The 16,329-nt window shown below is 46.6% G+C and overlaps 1 protein-coding gene and 1 pseudogene across 1 annotated transcript in view; both read left to right on the forward strand.

Annotated features, from left to right (window-relative positions):
• The window catches only part of LOC143808876 (uncharacterized), a 986,487-nt gene that overhangs the window by 352,211 nt on the left and 617,947 nt on the right, over positions 1 to 16,329 (forward strand).
• The window catches only part of LOC143808898 (uncharacterized), a 94,528-nt pseudogene that overhangs the window by 64,754 nt on the left and 13,445 nt on the right, over positions 1 to 16,329 (forward strand). Inside the window, exons 5-8 of the transcript XR_013222018.1 lie at positions 5,344 to 5,450; positions 6,100 to 6,175; positions 6,266 to 6,342; positions 6,453 to 6,561. The product of XR_013222018.1 is annotated as an uncharacterized LOC143808898 (transcript). The remainder of the gene's footprint in view (positions 1 to 5,343; positions 5,451 to 6,099; positions 6,176 to 6,265; positions 6,343 to 6,452; positions 6,562 to 16,329) is intronic.

The following is a 16,329-nucleotide window of genomic DNA, read 5'->3' on the forward strand; positions in this document are numbered from 1 at the left end:
GTTCTTTTGAGGAGGTTATCGGAAGTGGTTTTTACTAAGAATACCTACACATCATGTGAAACTGCAGGGATTGCTATTGCTTTACAAATAACCATTTTCTTTATAAAGAGCTGTATATTGTATCCATTTTCTTGATTTTGAAGTGAAGATTGCAAATGATCATTTGGGGCAAGTGTCAGGACTTTGTGCATTACTGCCCTTTTTCAAGATGGCGTCTTTGGTCTCATGTGCACTGTCTTCCTGCTATAAAACTCCACCCCAGCCTTCAGTCTGTGCTAGAGTATTCTGCCTTGCATCCAGCTCCTGACCTCTGGTGACTCCCTGGCTATACACCTGCTCCTGTGAACCTGTGTGGTGATCCTGCTACTCTGCTCTGAGTTCCTGCTGCATACACAAGTTTCCAGTAATCCTCCTTCATCTGCTGTTCGTGTTTACTTCCATCTGCATTTTGCTGGACATGTAAGCTGTGCTGCTCTGCAATAACCTGAGACTATTACCCAGACCTCCCTGGTTGAGCTAAGATATGATTTGAACTGCCTATAAGCATATCTATCTGTGTTTTGGACTAAGACAAGGATTTATTTGTGTCAAGTATCCTCAAGAATAACTGTGCTTCATAGACTTTCTGCTTGATTGCATTTTCCTCTGAAGTTTCCTATAGACTGCTAAGCTGAGTTTATTATTTGCACCAAGTGTTGTGGACTTGAGTTTCTCTCTGCACCTGTTTGAATCACCGTGTGATAATATAGACTTTACCACTTATAAAACTGTGTCCTGTAGTTGTCTTGTTCCACGCAAAGAGTCTCCTGAGTTATCCCCTATAATTATTACAGGATACTCTAACCTGAAAGAAAAAGGAGACTGCTGGAACAATGACTGCAGAAAGCAGATTAGAGCAGGTGGTTTCCATAATTACATCACTGCAGAAAGATGTGGAAGGTCTTCAAAAGAAGTTTGGAAGCTTTGAACACAATCAACAAGTGTTTGGACAGACTTTGCAGGACTTGAGCAATTGCATGGCAGCCCAGGAAAACAAACTTGCTGGCATGGAGTCCCAGTATGGACGGGCTTTTCAGGACATAAGCACGCAAATAGCTGCACAAGTGACTTTACCCTCTGGGATACCGCCACCAGCTAGTCCACCTAAGTTGCCCCCATTCAGATTTAATGGTGATCGCGACAAATTTCGTGGCTTTGTTAATCAATGTATGCTATATTTTGATGTGCATGCTGACCGTTTTCCTACTGATAGATCCAAAGTATTGTGTGTAATAATGCTACTGACCTCACAAGCGCTCGCCTGGGAGAATCCGATGATTGAGTCTCGTGACCCACGGTTAAATAACTTGGATGATTTCTTGGCCGCTATGGCATTAATGTTTGATGACCCTAATCGCTGTGCAACCGCTGAATCTGCTTTGTTGTCTTTATGCCAGGCTAAACGCTCTGTTATTGAGTATGCCACTGAATTCAGGAGATTGGCGGTAGATACCAATTGGGACAGTTATGCACAATTGCCTATTTTTAAAAGGGGTCTGTCTAGTATTGTAAAAGATGAACTAGCCCGCTCTGAGTCACCACAAGAGCTAGAGACATTTATACAGCATTGTGTGCGCATAGACATTCACCTTACTGAGCGTAGGCAGGAGAAATCTGCTGCATATAACCGTATTTCTAACTTTTCCCTTCCTTCCAAAGAGCCTGCAGGTAAAACATCTCGGGAAGTGGAGGAGGTGCCCATGCAAATTGATTCCGTTCAGAGACGCGAGATCAATGAGCGCCGGGAGCATCGCATTCGTGAAAGTCTATGTTTCTACTGCGGCCAGTCTGACCACTTCTTGATCAATTGTCCTAAGTGTCCTAGACGGCCTAACAAGGTGCTAGCAGCAATAGGGGAGTATGACAACTGTGATGATGAATCTGACATCTCTGAATGTAGCCTGCCTTTAAACGCTGTATTCCATTCACTTTCTATGACTTCACCCCCCAAGAAGCTGAAGTAAAAGAACTCTCACTGTTCTCTCCCTATAAAGATCCTGTGTTCAGGACAGTGGATTTCCAGTTCAGCTATGATTGACTCTGGTGCAGGTGGCAATTTCATGGATATCGCACTTGCCAAGGAACATGGTATTAAAATTCAGCAAAGAGCCTCTCCAATTACCATGGAAACAGTGGATGGGTCACCTTTAATCTCTGGGCCTGTGGTTCAGGAGACCGTACCCCTTGAAATCTTGTTGGAGCCTAATCATCAGGAGCAACTCTCTTTCTTGCTAATTTCTTCTCATTTTCCTGTGATATTAGGCATTCCTTGGTGGCGTTCTCAGAACCCAATTATCAACCAGGATGGGGCCAATCATACCAGGCTAAAGATGGGGCCATGCATACCAGGACCGGGATGGGGCCAATCATACCAGGATAAGTATGGGACCGTGCATACCAGGATAAAGATGAGGACCCTGCATACCAGGATAGGGATGAGGGCGATTATTCCTGTCAGGAGAAGGATGAGGACCCTGCACACCAGGATAGGGATGAGGGGTCATGTGTACTAGGATGGGGATCAGGGGACCATAATTACCAGGATGTGGATACTAAGTACAGAATTGACCACGTTTTTTGCTTCAGTTTTTTTTTCCCTAATTTCCTCCTCTAATACCTAGGTAAGTCTTATGGTTCGGTGCGTCTTAAAGTACGAAAAATACTGTATATAGATGCGCAGCTATTTAAAGGTACAAGCGGTTTTGTAACGCTGAATTACTTTTGGTACCAAGTAATGATGTCATCTCAGTTGTAAGGACTATTGCCTCTTTTACATACAGTGCTAAGCATAAGTGAGTACACCCCTACAGATTTGTCATAAAACCTTCAGTTTCCTTTATTCGTTACACTTTCATTAACTCTCCTTCACCTCCCACATACAATCTTTTGCCCGCTCGTGCCGCTTACACCTAAAGAACATCTCTAGAATCCGTCCTTTTCTCACCATGGAGACAACAAAAACCTTCACTGTCTCCCTGATCCACTCCCGCCTGGACTACTGTAACGCTCTATAAATTGGCCTCCCCCTCACGCGACTTTCCCCTCTCCAGTCTATCCTTAATGCAGCAGCCAGGGTCGTCCATCTGGCTAATCGTTACTCGGACGCGTCCGCTCTTCGCCAGTCGTTACACTGGCTGCCCATTCATTACAGGATACAATTCATAGTACTTGTTCTCACCCACAAAGCTCTCCACAGTGCGGCACCCCATACATCTCCTCCCTCATTTCTGTCTATCGGCCTAACCGACCTCTGCGCTGTGCAAATGACTTTCGACTAACCTCTGCACTAATCCGTACCTCCCACTCCCAACTCCAAGACTTCTCCCGTGCTGCGCCAATCCTCTGGAATGCTCTACCCCAAGATATTAGGACCATCCACAACTTGCATAGTTTTAGGCGCTCCCTCAAAACACATTTGTTCAGAGCGGCGTATCACGTTCCCTAATCAAGGTCATTTTATGTTTGTGTGTGTAGCCCATTCACTATCTCCATCTACCCCCCACTCCCTGAAGATGGCCGGACCATCATTGTAAATACATCACTGTAAATACACACCTGTACTTTGTATCTCCCCACCTCATTGTAGACTGTAAGCTCTCACGAGCAGGGGCGGCTTATTGTGCTTTATTATTGTATCGTTAACGTTGTTACTTATGACTGTTGTGTTTGAAACTGTTAAACTGTAAAGCGCCGCGGAATATGTTGGCGCTATATAAATAAAGATTATTATTATTATTATTATTACACTGATGTCCAGCAGACAAGCGACTATATGTCCATGGTCGGTATTGGGACCTGTTCTCTTCAACATATTCATTAATGATCTGGTAGAAGGTTTAAAATATTGATATTTGCAGATGATACAAAACTATGTAAAGCAGTTAATACAAGAGAAGATAGTATTCTGCTACAGATGGATCTGGATAAGTTGGAAACTTGGGCTGAAAGGTGGCAGATGAGGTTTAACAATGATAAATGTAAGGTTATACACATGGGAAGAAGGAATCAATATCACCATTACACACTGAACGGGAAACCACTGGGTAAATCTGACAGGGAGAAGGACTTGGGGATCCTAGTTAATGATAAACTTACCTGGAGCAGCCAGTGCCAGGCAGCAGCTGCCAAGGCAAACAGGATCATGGGGTGCATTAAAAGAGGTCTGGATACACATGATGAGAGCATTATACTGCCTCTGTACAAATCCCTGGTTAGACCGCACATGGAGTACTGTGTCCAGTTTTGGGCACCGGTGCTCAGGAAGGATATAATGGAACTAGAGAGAGTACAAAGGAGGGCAACAACATTAATAAAGGGGATGGGAGAACTACAATACCCAGATAGATTAGCGAAATTAGGATTATTTAGTCTAGAAAAAAGACGACTGAGGGGCGATCTAATAACCATGTATAAGTATATAAGGGGACAATACAAATATCTCTCCGAAGATCTGTTTATACCAAGGAAGGTGACGGGCACAAGGGGGCATTCTTTGCGTCTGGAGGAGAGAAGGTTTTTCCACCAACATAGAAGAGGATTCTTTACTGTTAGGGCAGTGAGAATCTGGAATTGCTTGCCTGAGGAGGTGGTGATGGCGAACTCAGTCGAGGGGTTCAAGAGAGGCCTGGATGTCTTCCTGGAGCAGAACAATATTGTATCATACAATTATTAGGTTCTGTAGAAGGACGTAGATCTGGGGATTTATTATGATGGAATATAGGCTGAACTGGATGGACAAATGGCTTTTTTCGGCCTTACTAACTATGTTACTATGTTACTATGTTACTATGTTACTATGAAGGAAGCTGCTCCTAAAGCCCATGCACGAAAAAGCCACCTAAAATGTGCCAGGGCCCATGCTGAAATATGAGGACTACTGGAACTCTGTACTCCGGAGTGATGAGGCCAAGATAGTCATTAAGGTGAAGAATAAAAAGAAAAATGCATGAAACAGTCAGACCTGCTGGTGGCTGTGTCCTTAGTGGAGCTGCATGAGCTGCTGGTGTTGGGGGCTACATGTCATTGATATGATCATGAATTCTAAGACGTTCTGCTCTACAATAAGAGAGAAGATGCCGCCATCACTTCTACGACTTTTCTGAAGAAGAACAGGGTGACAGTGACTTAGTGGTCAGGTGTCTCCTGATCTAACAACCAGACACCTATGGGGATGGATATGGGAAGGTCGTCATGTATTCGGCACTATCTGGTATATACAGTAGATGTACGGGGGGCATATAATCACTGTGTCTGGTATGTAGACCTACGGGGGTCCTGTATTCAGTCACTGTGTGTCTCCCACAGATGGATCCAGGAGGAGAAATCCCCCGGAGAGATGTGCGGCTCCTCTGCATACCCAAGACAGCCCAGAGGACAACGTCCCAGAGGACAACGTCCCAGAGAATTTTCAGGTAGATTATGCTATTGTCTCCCTCACTGTGGGTGAAATGCACTTTCTTCTATGCCTTTCGACTCCACATAAATAAGATATGTTTTATGAGTGCTCAGAAAATCAATGCTGCTCAGCCTTGTATGGTGTACCCAGGACTTCTTGTGTGTTAGCACATGTAGGTGCCTTAGCTAGTGTCACAAACAAAGGAAACGTTCCCTCTGAGCTATGAGCCAATAGGAACTTTAGTGGCGTGAATAGAAATGTGAAATATGATGGTTCCATGCCCATCAGCGTTACTTGATCATTATGACTCGGGTTACAACAGAAGCTGAATACCATATTTATTATTATTTTTCATTTTTATAGCGCCATTTATTCCATGGCGCTTTACATGTGAAATACGGGGCAAATATAAACAAATACATTAAACATGAGCAAAAAACAAGGCACACGGGTACATTAGGAGAGAGGACCCTGCCCGCGAGGGCTCACAGTCTGCAGGGGATGGGTGATGATACACTAGGAGAGGGCAGAGCTGGTTGTGCGGAGGTTCAGTAGGTTCAGGATCACTGCAGGCTGTAGGCCATATACTCAGAAATGATTCTTTCTCTCACACCACATACAACAATAAATCACTGATTTGTGGCTCATTTCACATTTTATTTTAGGGTGAAAATCTGATTAATATTAAGGTTGAGGTCATAGATGAAGAAGAGGAGACGGATTTCATGGCCGATCAGCAGAGTAAGGAGGGGGACAATCATGTCCGTTAGAGGGTCACCTGGGTACTACTCCCATCATCCCATGTAACAATCATTCGTCTGTTTCCTACAGATGGTCTCAGTGTAAGAAATTCCCCGGAGAGATGTCCGTCTCCTCTGAATTCCCAGGACTGTCCGGAGAGTCACCAGGTAGATGAAGCTCGGCCTCCACCACAGCTATATGGGGCCGCGCTCAGAGATTTGGGGGCTTCTGGTGATGTCTGCTTTATTGTACTGAGCTGTTATATATGTGATATCAGGGCGGAGATCTGACCATCATTAAAGTGGAGGATGAAGAAATGGAGATGATGGACGATCAGCCGTTTATGGGTGACGTGAAGGAGGAGAGTCCAGGAGATGATACCACAGGTATGTAATAATACATTTAAAGTCTTTTCAGCCATATATCCAAGCAGCAGATTATAACTGTAAAAGGTTTGTGGGATTTTCAGTCAGTTACCAGAGCTGTGAAGAATATGGGGGAATTTAATGGTAGCTTACAATCCTCCTTCAGCATGTGTAGCTGCAACAGAACACATGGCACAGCAGGTGGCCCAGCCACACCAGCTATTATCCAAGCTCATACAAGATGACCTACTGTGGAGCCCACGCTATGTAACTGCTTTGTCCAGTCATAGGGGAATTTCATAAGGAGAATATGTTGTCACTAGACTGTGGCCCGATTCTAACGCATCGGGTATTCTAGAATATGCATGTCCCCGTAGTATATGGACAATGATGATTCCAGAATTCGCGGCAGACTGTGCCCGTCGCTGATTGGTCGAGGCAACCTTTATGACATCATCGTCGCCATGGCAACCATTATGACATCTACGTCGATACTGTGCCCGTCGCTGATTAGTCGAGGCCTGGCGGCCTCGACCAATCAGAGACGCGGGATTTCCAGGACAGACAGACAGACAGACGGAAAAACCCTTAGACAATTATATATATAGATAGTTCATCCCAGCCACACACAGACATGGTGGCTCAGTGGTTAGCACTGCAGCCTTGCAGCGCTGGGGTCTTAAATTAAAATCCCACCAAGGACAACATCTCCAAGGAGTTTATGTTCTCCCTGTGTTTACGTGGTTTTCCTTCTGGTACTCCGGTTTCCTCCCACATTCCAAAGACATAATGAATTTAGATTTAGGGAATTTATATTGTGAGCCCCATCGGGGGCAGCGCCAATAATGTCTGTAAAGCACTGTGGAATTAATGGCGCTATATAAATGAGTAAAATAAATAAATACATTTTCGAGATCTCTTGAACGGGTCCAACCCCTTCTAGGGTCTCGATCTGTTCAAGCACCCCAGGGTGGGGAGGTGCATAGAACGAACTGTAGAAGCCAGATAGTGAAGCTGTGTTTTGTCTCCAAGAGTAACTGAGGCCTGGCTGGATCCGATGATGCCATAACCGCCACCCTGTGACCTTCCTTTGGGAAGTTGTGATCTAGTAATTGACAGGATACATCTGCTTTTGTACATAACATGTATTTGCATATCTTACCATTGTACACTACACTTCCAAAGTTTAGGGTCACCCAGACAATTTTGTGTTTTCCATGATAACTCATACTTTTATTAATCAAATGAGTTGGCAAATAAATTGAAAATGTAGTTGAGACATTGACAAGGTTCAAAAAAAAGATTTTTGAACTAATAATTTTCTCCTTCAGACTTTGCTTTCATCAAAGAATGCTCATTTGCAACAATTCCAGTATTGCAGACCTTTGGCGTTCTAGCAGTTAATTTGCTGAGGTAATCTGGAGAAATGTCACCCTATGCTTCCAGAAGCCCCTCCACAAGTTGGTTTGGCTTGATGGACACTTTTTGGTACCATACGGTCAAGCTGCTCCCACAACAGCTCAATGGGGCTGAGATCTGGTGACTGCGCTGGCCACTCCATTACAGATAGAATACCAGCTGCCTGCTTCTTCCGTAAATAGTTCCGGCATAATTTGGAGGTGGCTTTGTGTCACTGTCCTGTTGTAGGATGAAATTGGCTCCAACCAAGCGCTGTCCACAGGGTATGGCATGGCGCTGTAAAATGGAGTGATGGCCTTCCTTAATCAAAATCCCTTTTACTTTGTACAAATCTCCTACTTTACCAGCACCAAAGCAACCCCAGACATCACATTACCTCTACCATGCTTGACAGATGGCGTCACACTCTTACAGCATCTTTTCAGTTGTTCTGCGTCTCACAAAGGTTCTTCTGTGTGATCCAAACACCTCAAACTTGGATTCTTCTGTCCATAACACTTTTTTCCAATCTTCCTCTGTCCATTGTCCTTGTTCTTTTGCCCATATTAATCTTTTCCCTTTATTAGCCAGTCTCAGATATGTCTTTTTCTTTGCCACTCTGCCCTGGAGGCCAGCATCCCGGAGTCTCCTCTTCACTGTAGACGTTGACACTGGCGTTTTGCGTGTACTACTATTCAATGAAGCTGCCAGTTGAGGACCTGTGAGGCCTCGATTTCTCAAACTACAGACTCTAATGTACTTGTCTTGTTGCTCCATTGTGCAGCGGGGCCTCCCACTTCTCTGTCTACTCTGGTTAGAGCCTGTTTGTGCTCTGCTCTGAAGGGAGTAGTACACGCCGTTGTAGGAAATCTTCAGTTTCTTGGCAATTTCTGACATGAAATAGTCTTCATTTCTAAGAACAAGAATAGACTGTCGAGTTTCACATGAAAGTTCTTTTTTCCAGGACGTCCCTCCTGACAGCACCATGGAGGACATTCTCCTCCCCCTTGCTGGGACAGGAAACACACAAGAGTTTAAAACTCATGTCCCACCCCCAGATTCTCAGTGTTTTTCCTGTCCCTGCAAGGAGGGACGCACGAGAGAAGCTGCACAGCTTACCGGAGCTCAGGGGGATCATGCGGCTTGCCAATATCCTTCCACCTGTCAAGAGGCTCAAGATAGAAACTCCCCGGTGGGGAGTCCCTCTGCTCCAAAGACCAGGAGCAGGACGAGGTTCCTGGTTGCAGCCGCTCCTCCCGGTGGGAGGCTCTCGGCTGGGGACGCGGTTCCATGCTGAAGGGAGTCGCGGCATCCGGCGTGGTGTCTCGTCTCGCCGAAGCGACTTCCGGAATGCCGAGTGGACCGCGTCACTTCCGGTATCGCAACATCTGGTAACAGTCACTTCCGGTGATGCCGTTACAGCGGGGAAGTGCGTGTGCTCCAGCTTTGGAACGCATAACAGTACGGGCGCTCCTACTCAGCGTCTGGAGTCACCATGGGGCCTTCTGACTGCCGCAGCTAAAGGGACATGGAAGGAGACGTGCCCGACGATGGAGGGGTAAGTGCGCATAGCGCAGACTACCCTCACCGCACACCGAAAAATACAGGCCTATCCTATTTACTCCCTATCTTGTATCATCTAGGATAAGGGAACCCCCGCTGTCCCCCCCCGCTCCTGCTAAGAAACCCGGCAAGGTCTCAACAAAATCTAATAGATGTCCCATATGCCATGTGAAACTCCCGGACTCCCACGGCAAGACCTTGCGTGCATACTGCACATCTAAGGTTGTGATAGACGAACAATCCTCACTACTCTCAGAAATGAGATCCCTGATCCGTGAAGAGGTCCAAGCTTTCGTGTCCAACCTTGCAAGGCAGTCCAGCCCCACAAAAGAGCCAGACGGGAACGAGACCAGAGAGAGCCGGAGTATAGCTCTGAGGATGGGTCTGATCCAGGGGACTCCGTCTCAGAAGAATAGGGGGAGCTCCCCTCAGGGAGCCAAGATCACCATAGAAAATATCTCTTCCAGGCAGAGGAGACGAACGAGCTCGTCCAGGCGGTGAGAAGCACGATGCAGATAGAGGAGACATCCAAGCCGCAGTCCAGACAGGATCTGATGTTCGGGGGACTTATGTCTCGTAGACAAACAGTTTTTCCCGTTAGCGAACATATTAAAGCTATGATACTGGAAGAGTGGAAGGAGGCGGAACGCAGGCTGGTATTGTCTCGCGACTTTAAGGGTCGCTTACCATTTGACCCTGAAGAAGTCAAGCTATGGGAGGAAATACCTAAGATTGATGTTCCCGTAGCAAATGTCGCCAAAAAGACTGCTATACCCTTTGAGAACTCATCCAACTTGTGTGATCCTATGGACAGGAAGGCTGACATTCTTCTTAAAAGGGCCTGGGAATCTTCTGCGGCCTTAATTAAGACCAACATAGCAGCCACTTCAGTGGCCAGATCTATGTACCTATGGATGGGGCAGTTGGAAGAGCATCTGTCCAATAAAACCCCGAGGTCTGACATCTTGAGTTCCCTCCCCATTATGAAATCAGCCATAGCTTTTCTATCTGATATGACGGCGGAGTTAGTTAGATTTTCAGCCAGAAGCGGCTCATTATCTAACGCGGCTAGAAGGGCGGTTTGGTTAAGATCCTGGTCAGGAGATAATGCCTCCAAGACCAAGCTCTGCTCAATCCCCTTTTCAGGGTCATGAGTATTTGGACGTTCTCTAGATACTATCCTAGAATCCGCCTCTGATAAAAAGAAGGGGTTCCCGGAGGACAAACCCAAAATAGCCTCAGTCCTTTCAGAGAGGATTCCCCTTCTGGAGACAGTATGATTTCAGAGGGGGTAGGTCCAATAGAGGACCCTACAGGGGTTCCCATAGCCAGGGCAATAAGAACAGGAACTTCTTCTTCAGTCCATCCTCCAGATCCAAAACACAATGACGCCACATATATCGGGGGGATGCTTCGCCACTTTGCAGAAAACTGGGCCCAGATCACTCAGAATCAGTGGGTCCTCCGAACTGTGGCAGAGGGATACAGCATCGAGCTCTACTCCCCTCCTCCAGAAAGATATATTGCTCCTACCGTTGTCACGCAGGACTCGGCCATGCTGATAGACCTGCAAGACATGCTCTATTCAGCAGTCATAATTCCGGTCCCTCCATTAGAGGTAGGCCAGGGACACTACTCTCCCCTATTCTACATCACAAAACCGTCCTGCCACTCCCGCATGAAAATAAATCTAGAACCTTTGAACGCCTGGGCCATGTACAAGAGTTTCCGTATGGAATCCATACGATCAGCAATTCACCTCATAGATCGGGATGCTGTAATGTGCACTCTCGACCTGAAGAGTGCCTATTATCAGGTCCCTGTCCATCCCTCATCTCAAAGGCTTCTGAGGTTTGCTGTAGCTCTGCCGTCCCGGACCTATCACTACCAGTTTCAATGCCTTCCTTTCGGGCTTGCCTCAGCACGCCGTATATTCACAAATCTGGTTTCGATGATTGTCGCCTTCCTGAGAAACCAGGGTATCATAATAGTTCCATATCTCAACGACTTTCTCCTCGTGGCAAAGTCGTCAGAGACACTATCTGCTCACAGAAGCCAGACAATATCAGTAATGGAACAATTAGGCTGGGTCATAAACTGGCAGAAGTCCGACCTGATTCCGGAACACAGAAAGATCTTCTTGGGAGTGTGTCTAGACTCCAGACGCAGAATATCCCTATAACCAGAAGACAAACTGGAGGCAATCCAGATCCAGATCAGGCATCTACTAGAGCACAAAGTGTCCATAAGGATGGCCATGAGAGTGTTAGGCCTAATGACGGCTTGTATACCATGTGTCAGATGGGCACAGTCACATTCAAGGCCTCTGCAGAGACTGATTCTCTCCAACTGAGATCGCCGTGAGTCTTCACTGGACAGTACCTTGAAGTTAACGAATCCGGTATGAAGGTCTCTCCATTGGTGGACACAACCAGAGAACCTAAGAGTCGGAGTGCTATGGTCCACTTCCGCTTACGTAGTGATCACTACGGACGCCAGCGCGTGGGGCTGGGGAGCCCATCTAAAGTGCAAAATTCTACAGGGCAGGTAGCCAGCACATGTCAATCTCAGCTCCTCCAACTTCAAGGAGCTGTATGCCGTCTGGGAGGCCTTGAGACGAAACCGACACACGCTTGCAAATCTTCATGTCAGGATATTATCCGACAATGTGACAACAGTTTAATTCCTGAAACATCAAGGAGGCCCTAGACACCGTCCGCTCCAGGACCTGGCGGGAAGAATATTCCGTTGGGCAGAAGATTCGGTCCTATCCATATCTGCAATTCACCTGGAATCCTCTCAGAATGTCATAGCAGACTGCCTGAGCAGAAGGCGGGTGTGCCCAACAGAGTGGGAACTCAACCAGGATATCTTCCAGGAGTTATGTCTTCCTTGGGGAACTCCCAGAATCGATCTGTTTGCAAACAGAAGAAACTCGAAGGCCTCAAAATTCTTCTCTCTGAACCCATTGGATCTCCCGGATGGGGTAGATGCTCTGAGCCAAAATTGGGTGGAACCTCTCTCATATGCGTTCCCACCTCTGGCGCTGATCCCAGCCGTTCTCCGGAAGATCAAGGAAGACAGACCTCAGGTCATGTTGATCGTTCCATACTGGCCAAGAAGGAGCTGGTTCCCTCTGCTAGGGGCCTTGGCAATTGAGAACCCAATAGAGCTCCCTCTCCGGGAGGATATAATTCATCAAGGTCCGATATACCACCCGAATCCAGGAAAATTCCATCTCTCAGCATGGATCCTGAAGAGGACATCTTGAAGGCTGGAGGCTTATCACATCAGGTGATAGCCACTATCAAGGCCAGTCACATCGGCAATCTATTTAAAGATTTGGAAGCGATTCTGTCTGGAAGGTGGCAGGTCCGACGTTGCGGCAGACACTCCTGACATACCTAGAATCCTAAATTTTCTGCAGGCTGGGTTCAACAAGGGTCTTAGACCAAGCAATTTGAAGGTGCAGATCTCGGCACTTAGCTCCTTCTTTGACTACCCTCTAGCATCAAACCCATGGGTAGTTAGATTTATCCGAGCTACTCAGAGGTTACGCCCCACCATTAGGCAGTTGGCTCCTCCCTGGGACCTTAACCTGGTTCTCAGATTCCTGTGTAGAGGCGCATACGCCCCGGCCGATAATATGCCCATATCAATTCTCTCATTGAAGACAGCATTTTTAGTGGCAGTCACCACCTCCAAGAGGGTGGGGGAAATCCAAGCCCTATGTACCAGAGATCCGTATCTACAGATTAGAGAGGATAGTTTAATCCTTAAACTCGATCCCTCATTTATTCCAAAAGTAAGCTCGGCTAAAAACAGAAATCAAGAGATCGTATTACCTTCATTTTGTAACAATCCTACCAACGCAAAGGAAAAAACCCTTCATTCCCTTGACGTCCGGCAGGTGGTTTTAGATTATCTAGCAGCCACCAGTTCCTGGCGGATAGATCCAAATCTGTTTATCCTTTTTGGGGGAAAAAATAAGGGAAAGAAGGCCTCTAAGGCCTCGATTGCTCGTTGGATCACGTCTGTGATTTCTGAGGCCTACCAGTCTGACGGGGTTCCCCCTCCGGTGGGTCTACGTGCACACTCTACACTGGGGATATCTGCCTCCTGGGTGGAGAGGGCAGGCACCTCTCTTGAGCAGATTTGTAGGGCAGCTACACGGGCAAGTGCCAATACCTTTTGTAAACATTATAAACTTGATGTTTTGTCTGGTCAACAAACTGCATTTGGGAGAAAAGTTCTCCAAGCGGTAATCCCACCCTAAGGAGGTGCTTTGCTACTCTCCATGGTGCTGTCAGGAGGGGCGTCATGGAAAATCGGCATTAGAACTACCGGTAATTATGTTTCCAGGAGTCCATCCTGACAGCACTGGTTGTTCCCTCCCTATTTTGATGTTATGACATATGATGTAATATGTTTCTGTCATTAAAGTTTTATTTGCATTTCCATTAGTGGGTTCTTGTTACAACACTGAGGATTTGGGGGTGGGACGTGACCTTTAAACGCTCGTGTGTTTCCTGTCCCAGCAAGGGGGAGGAGGACGTCCTCCATGGTGCTGTCAGGATGGACTCCTGGAAACATAATTACCGGTAGGTCTAATGCCTATTTTTCTGGCCATTTTGAGAGTTTAATGGAACCAACAAATTTAATGCTTCAGATTCTCAACTAGCTCAAAGGAAGGTCGGGTTTATAGGTTCTCTAATGAGCCAAACTGTTTTCAGCTGTGCTAACATTCTTGCACAAAGGTCTTAAAGGGTATTCTAACCATCCATTAGCCTTCTAACACAGCAAACAAGAAGTGCTATAAGAACACTGGAGTGATGGTTGTTGGAAATGGGCCTCTATACACCTATGCTGATATTGCATTACAAACCAGACGTCTGCAGCTAGAATAGTCATTTACCACATTATCAATGTATAGAGTATATTTCTGAATCATTTAAGGTTAGCTTCATTGGAAAAAAACTGCTTTTCTTTCACAAATAAGGACATTTCTAAGTGACCCTAAACTTTGGAACGCCTAGTGTATATGTATAACCATTGTGTGTATCCTGGGAGGAGTGCATCGGTTCTACATGGTCCATCTCCGTGCTTACGCAGACGTATCTGCAGTTTCTTCTTCCCGTTTTTCTTTTCTACCCTTTTTTTTGGGAAAGGCTCATTCCCGATATAGCAGCCGTATAGAAGAAGCAGAGAACGGAGGCTCTGATTAACCTCTGTGAGAGAGAGGACTAGAAGCAGCAGACAAAGCCAAGGATCTGCTGATTGGGGCCTTGATGGAGCAGGACTCTGAGCAGAGCACCATGGCCCCTGAACAAAGAGAAAGCCCAACTCGGAAGAACCAACAATGGACCTTGTCGCAGAAACAACTTCTGGGGGCGCTAACAATGCAAATTCTGGGGGGTGAGTAGGGACTGTTTTGAGCAAAAGGCCTCACAACAGCTGGGAGAATATGATGTCAGTGTGCGCCTGCAGTTAATTCTACAGTACCGTCAGGTGGAGAAAGAGAGGCTGCTGCTGTAGAGCATCAGGCGGAGAGAGGCTGCTGCAGAGCGTCAGGTGTAGAGAGAGGGTGCTGCAGAGCGTCAGGCAGAGAGAGAGGCTGCTGCTTTAGAACACCAGGCAGAGAGGCTGCTGCAGAGCATCAGGCGGAGAGAGAGGCTGCTGCAGAGCATCAGGCGGAGAAAGGCTGCAGCAGCAGAGCGTCAGGTGGAGAGAGGCTGCTGCTGCAGAGCCTCAGGTGGAGAGAGAGGCTGCTGCTGCCGAGCATCAGGCGGAGAGAGGCTGCTGCAGAGCATCAGGCAGAGAGAGAGGCTGCTGCTTTAGAACACCAGGCAGAGAGGCTGCTGCAGAGCGTCAGGCGGAGAGAGAGGCTGCGGCTGCAGAGCGTCAGGCGGACAGAGGCTGCTGCTGCAGAGCGTCAGGCGGACAGAGGCTGCTGCTGCAGAGCGTCAGGCGGACAGAGGCTGCTGCTGCAGAGCGTCAGGCGGAGAGAGAGGCTGCTGCAGAGCGTCAGGCAGAGAGAGAGGCTGCTGCAGAGCATCAGGTGGAGAGAGGCTGCTGTTAATCATGGTAAACTGAAGTCAAAATTGCCAAATTTGGTCTGAAACATCACATGGTTGGATTTTTCTTCGTACTTTATGTCCAAGGAGCGGATAATAACCACATTTTGGGTATTACTGTACAAAGGAACTGAAATGGTATAATTGTGAAAGTTTGTCATTTTTAGTCTGCACCATCCAGAATCCATTAAGTTATGGAAAACACCCGAAATTTCCAAACTGGGGCTCAGCTGGTATTCAGGGACTTTGCAGATATGATCTGGTGCCTGAAAATGATTCCATTAAAATTCATGCTCCAAAACCTCTGTTGTTTTGTTCCCATCTAAGCCCTGCCGTGTGCCCAAATAGCAGTATAGGGCCACACCTTCCGTTAGAAGCTATGTGGCAATTTTCTCCTATTGTTACTTGTGAAAGTGAAACGTTCAGCAAAGACAGTACTTTATTGAAGTAGAGAAGACCGAGAAAGGATTCCAAAGGATCTAGATAAGCTTGAACAATGGGCAACGACTAATAGAATGGTATTTAATAGGGTGATTAAATGCAAGATTCTACTTCTGGGCAAGAAAAATGAAAATTACATCTACAGAATTGGAGGAATAGAACTAAGCTACAGCACGTGTGAAAAAGACTTGGGTATAGATCACAGACTGAACATGGGTCAGCAGTGTGATCAAGCAGCAAAAGAGGCAAACACAGTTCTAGGATGTATTAAGAGAAGCATAGAGTCTACTTCACCTGAAGTAATTATTCCACT

This window comes from Ranitomeya variabilis, chromosome 2 (genome assembly GCF_051348905.1).
Source record: "Ranitomeya variabilis isolate aRanVar5 chromosome 2, aRanVar5.hap1, whole genome shotgun sequence".
Taxonomy (NCBI): domain Eukaryota; kingdom Metazoa; phylum Chordata; class Amphibia; order Anura; family Dendrobatidae; genus Ranitomeya; species Ranitomeya variabilis.